The 5,403-nt window shown below is 37.6% G+C and overlaps 1 long non-coding RNA gene across 1 annotated transcript; it reads left to right on the top strand.

Annotated features, from left to right (window-relative positions):
* The first annotated feature begins 983 nt into the window (after positions 1–983).
* Positions 984–3,827, top strand: LOC138775710 (uncharacterized). The gene is made up of 2 exons (XR_011360614.1): positions 984–1,256; positions 3,718–3,827. It is a non-coding gene; the product is annotated as an uncharacterized lncRNA (long non-coding RNA).
* The last annotated feature ends 1,576 nt before the right edge of the window (positions 3,828–5,403 follow it).

Genomic DNA, 5,403 nt, shown 5'->3' with positions numbered 1-5,403 from the left:
TAGATATATAGATAGATAGATATCAAAACACAAATACCGCAGCACTCAGTGAAGATTCCTGGCCCGGTGCCGTAGTTCACACCCTGATCCACAGGTGTCTATATAAATAACCAAAAAATAACCGCAGCACACAGGACTTCAGTGAAGAAAGTATATCTGTATTGGTGATTATTCCATACAAAACACACGGAATGTGTGTTGCCTTTTTTTTCCGTGTGTTTTGTATGGAATAATCACCAATACAGATATACTTTCTTCACTGAAGTCCTGTGTGCTGCGGTTATTTTTTGGTTATTTATATAGACACCTGTGGATCAGGGTGTGAACTACGGCATCGGGCCAGGAATCTTCACTGAGTGCTGCGGTATTTGTGTTTTGATACGTATGGATCCCAACGCTGGCACCAATTTACCTTCTAATGATGGTTTCACGTCCTCCTCGAGAACATATACACACGGTTCAAGATACTCTGATGTCGAGGTAAAGCGAATTTTGGACAGACTGCATAGAGACACTAGCTTTTTAAAGGCTCCTACATTAACTAACATTAAAAGGGATTATGAAATGGAGACTAAAAAACGTATAGGACTTGAATTGCATATTGACACCCTGGGGGAATATTACAAAGCACGTAGAATACCTCGTGGGATGAGAACACAATTAAGACCCACTGTACTGACATCTAACATTGACTTTAAGACTAGATTTGAGAAAATCACTAATGAATACGCATTGGACATCATTATGTTAAATCTAGATTATCTACAAAATGATTTGGATGCTTTGAATATGAGAATTGATGATCTGGAGATACTGTTAAAATCTTTAATGACTGACGATGAATATGGGAGATATAAGATTAAACATAATGAATATTTATCTAAACAACGTAAAGACACAGAAGAAATAAAACAGAGCAAGTGGCATAGAGATGAGAAAGATTATTTGTCTGGTAATATCTACAGTTGGAATACGCAGCAATTTATAAACAGAAAACCGCGACGAGACAGAGGATCAAATGTGAACCAAAGCATGGACTCACCGACCACAAGTGCAGCTTTTTTAGGACAACGAAGGCGTCTCCCCTCAAAGTCAAGCGTTCAACAAGACGGGGAGGTAAAAGACGACGCAGATACAGGAAAGTCGACATCTGTGAAAACATCCCGTACACAGGTGACTCGACGATTTCTAGAGAAAGAGAAGAAGAAGGAGGACAACAGACCAACTTAATGGACTTAACAGATGACAATATTGTGGTAAATATCTCTTCTGTTATACTTACTGATCAACAACTTAAAGTATTAAGTAAAGGGTTATAATACTGTCCTGATACTGTCACTGACTGGTTTGAGGTAGAATTGAATTTATTTCTTTTTTTCAGGCGTATCAAATTAAATATTTGGAGTGACATGATGAGTAATTCATCTGCCGAGCAAACACAAACTGTTATCTGTGAATTGTCTGCAGATGATTTAAATTTATTTAACAAAAGTGACTTTGTTCCTCTCACGTCATCACATGCGCTAGAAACATATATGGCTTTAGTAAGACAAGACATTAACAAGTTGAGAAGACAAACACCAGAAGGTTTCTTGAAGAAACCAAACCTGACTAAGGAGGAGGATTTAGCTCTGAAGGAGTTAATAAAGAATGATACACTAACCATAAAACCTGCTGACAAGGGGGGAGGAATAGTGGTGATGGACACAACAACATATATAACAGAAGCAGAACGACAATTATCTGACACAAATACATACTTACCCTTGACTGGGGATCCAACCAATTCTGTAAAACAAAAACTGAAAATTAAAATTGATGAGGCACACAGAGATAACATTATTGACAAAAAATTAAGACAATTTCTTTGGGTTGAGTTTCCTCAGACCCCAAGATTGTATCTTCTACCAAAGATCCATAAAGATCTACTGAATCCCCCAGGGAGACCAATAGTCTCAGGGAGGGGTTCAGTATTGAGAAAAGCATCCATCTTTTTAGATAAGATTCTACAAGATCACGTGGCCAATATGAAATCTTATGTACGAGACACCTCAGACTTTATACTTAAAATCAAAGACATTGTGATCACAGAATCTGTCATTCTTGCTTCTTTAGACATAGCGAGTTTATATACTTCCATCTCCACTGAGAAAGGTCTAGATGCGATTAGACATGTACTTAACAACACGACTTTTACACCACCCTGCCAAAATTTTTTGCTAGAACTCCTACATATGATTCTGACGAATAATTTTTTTCTCTTTAACAAACAATATTATTTACAACAAAGAGGTACTGCGATGGGTAGCCCAGTAGCACCTACTTATGCAAATTTGTTTGTGGCACAGTTAGAGGAGACGTACATCTATGGATCTGACCATGCCCAGCATCTACTGGGATGGTTCAGATTCATAGATGACGTCTTCATCATTTGGAAGGGCACTGAATCACAATTGATGGACTTTTGGAAATACCTTAACACCATCGACAGAGATATACAATTCACCATGTCACATTCAACATCTGAGGTTTCCTTTTTGGACACACGTGTGTATAAAATAGGAAACAAACTAGGAACTGATTTATTTGTGAAAAATACAGATAAGAACACATTGTTGAGATATGAATCTAACCATCCTTTTAGGATGATTCGTGGTCTACCCAAAAGTCAGTTTCTTAGAGCTAAGCGTATAGTATCAGAGGACACTAAATTGGATCAATCAGTGGAGTTGCTAGCTCGTAATTTTCAGACAAGGGGATACCCTAGAAATCTAATACAACAACATATTGAGGCAGTTAAACCTATGGATAGAGATACACTATTAACTACACAAAGACAGAGACACAGTGAACAACGGATTCCATATGTATCTACTTACAATTCACTCAGTCCACAAATCTCCCAAATTATAAATAAACACTGGCACATCATAGAACAGAGCTACCCTCACATTTCTACGTTGAGGAATAGACCGTTGATGTCCTATAAGAGAGCTAGGAACATCAGAGATATAGTGGTGAAGACCGATGTTAAAATAAACAACACTGTACTTACCTTTTTAGGTCCTCGCACCGTGGGCAGTTTCCCGTGTGGTAGTTGCGTTAACTGCAGACATGTCCAGAGGGGACAGGTGTTCGTACATCCGGGCACTGGAAAAACATACAGAATTAACAAATTCATTAATTGTAACACTGAATACATCATTTACGTCTTATGGTGCCCTTGCAATCTAATATATGTGGGGGAAACCACTTATGATGCCAAGACAAGAATAACACAACACAGATATACCATACGCAAAGGAAAATTAGATCTCCCAGTCTCCAAACATTTTGTAGAGGCACGACATAGAGAGAGCGATTTGAAATTAATGTATATTGATCATATCCCCCAACCATTGAGGGGGGGTGATCGCATATCTATGTTAAAACGTAGAGAATTGGAATGGATATTCCGGCTGAATTCCCTAAAACCCCATGGATTGAATGTGGAGTTCAAAATCCTACCTAAATACTGTTACATTAAATAAATCAATTTTTACATAATATGAGTTTATGCCTGATATGCTATGCGTAATATGCAGCCTTGTCCAATAGCGTGATTGCCGACACATCAGAGTATAATGAATACATTGTAACAGATAATATTATTTTGTATATATTTATTATTTAATATGAATTATATTGATACTAACATAAATATCTTTGTTATTACAGATTAAATTATTTGAAAGCCTATCACTCGGAGCAGAAATAGTGACAACTCAGTAGTTGCGAGATTGCAGCATCAACACCTATAAAGCATCCCGGGAGATGAAGAACCCTGGCTAACACTCACGAGACATTTATTGTCTGAATAAGCACCTATACCGTCAAGCCCCCACAGATTGCCGCGGACATCCCACGAATGGGTCATCAGAGACGGTGGATACTGTCTACGTGGGCTCTGTCCACCGTATAATACGGGAACACGGACAACTGTGTTAATAGGTTGGACTTACGGTACAATATTATTTATCTTACATTCTATTGATGTTTACCTTTGACGTCATGGGTTTCCTTAGCAACAGGACGCTACATCCCCGGTGATATAATCTAAGATGGCCGTGCGTTCCACCTACGGCGTGCGGTTCAAGAACTCATTTCCTGGTTGATGCTGCTGATCACGACATACGAGTGAATCACAACTGCTCCGATCTGTTTTTTCATGTTGTATATTTCTATATAATTTTGTTTATTAATATGAATTGGGATATAAGATAGATCCACTTTGTCACTATGGAACTTGATGTTCCCCTATTATAACTTTTATGTATTCACGTTAGCTAATTTGAATATCATGTGTGTGGAATGAACACGTCACTAATTACTTTGCACAGGATATATAAATCACATGTTGTCTTGGAAATGTATTCACTGGCTTGAGAAAGACGTCATTGAGACGTCGAAACGTCGCTTTTTTTTCCGTGTGTTTTGTATGGAATAATCACCAATACAGATATACTTTCTTCACTGAAGTCCTGTGTGCTGCGGTTATTTTTTGGTTATTTAGATAGATAGATAGATAGATAGATAGATAGATAGATAGATAGCAAAAAAGATAGAGAGCAGCACTGCTGTGGGATTGCAGGTGCCTGCGGTCCAAGTCCTGACCAAGGACCGATTTAAATATCAGCAGAAAGTCCGCGGCACACAATAGTATAAGTGAAAAAATTAAACGTGGTTTATTTGCGTCTGGATTGCTGCACTATGAAATAAACCACGTTTAATTTTTTCACTTATACTATTGTGTGCCGCGGACTTTCTGCTGATAGATAGATAGATAGATAGGAGATAGATAGATAGATAGACAGACAGACAGACAGACAGATAGATAGATAGATAGATAGATAGATAGATAGATAGATAGATAGATAGATAGATAGATAGATAGATAGATAGATAGATAGATAGATAGATAGATAGATAGGAGATAGATAGATAGGAGATAGATAGATAGATAGATAGATAGATAGATAGATAGATAGATAGATAGATAGGAGATGGATATCTAGCAGCTCATCACATATCTTGGATTGTACATACCAGCTCACCCCTTTTAATGTCTAAAAGCCTATTACCTATACCACTATTATTTTTAGGCAAAGATAATCTGGTTAAAAGGGTTCTCCAGAATTAAAAAAAAAAACATAATTGTTTTGTTCCAAAAACAGCGCCACCCCTGCTCTTAGGTTGTGTGTGGTATCACAACTTGGCTCTATTCACTTTAGTCGAATACCACACACAAACTGAGGACAAGAGTGGTGCTGTCTGTGGAAGAAGGCAGCTATATTTTTCTAATGTTAAGCCCTTTTACTTTTTTTGTGGTTCTATATTCCAGATGTAGAAACCTCTTACACGGCT

The sequence above is a fragment of the Dendropsophus ebraccatus genome, unplaced genomic scaffold, assembly GCF_027789765.1.
Source record: "Dendropsophus ebraccatus isolate aDenEbr1 unplaced genomic scaffold, aDenEbr1.pat pat_scaffold_1952_ctg1, whole genome shotgun sequence".
Taxonomy (NCBI): Eukaryota; Metazoa; Chordata; class Amphibia; order Anura; family Hylidae; genus Dendropsophus; species Dendropsophus ebraccatus.
The sequence above is the reverse complement of the archived record's forward strand: the minus strand, read 5'-3'. Positions and strand labels throughout refer to the sequence as shown.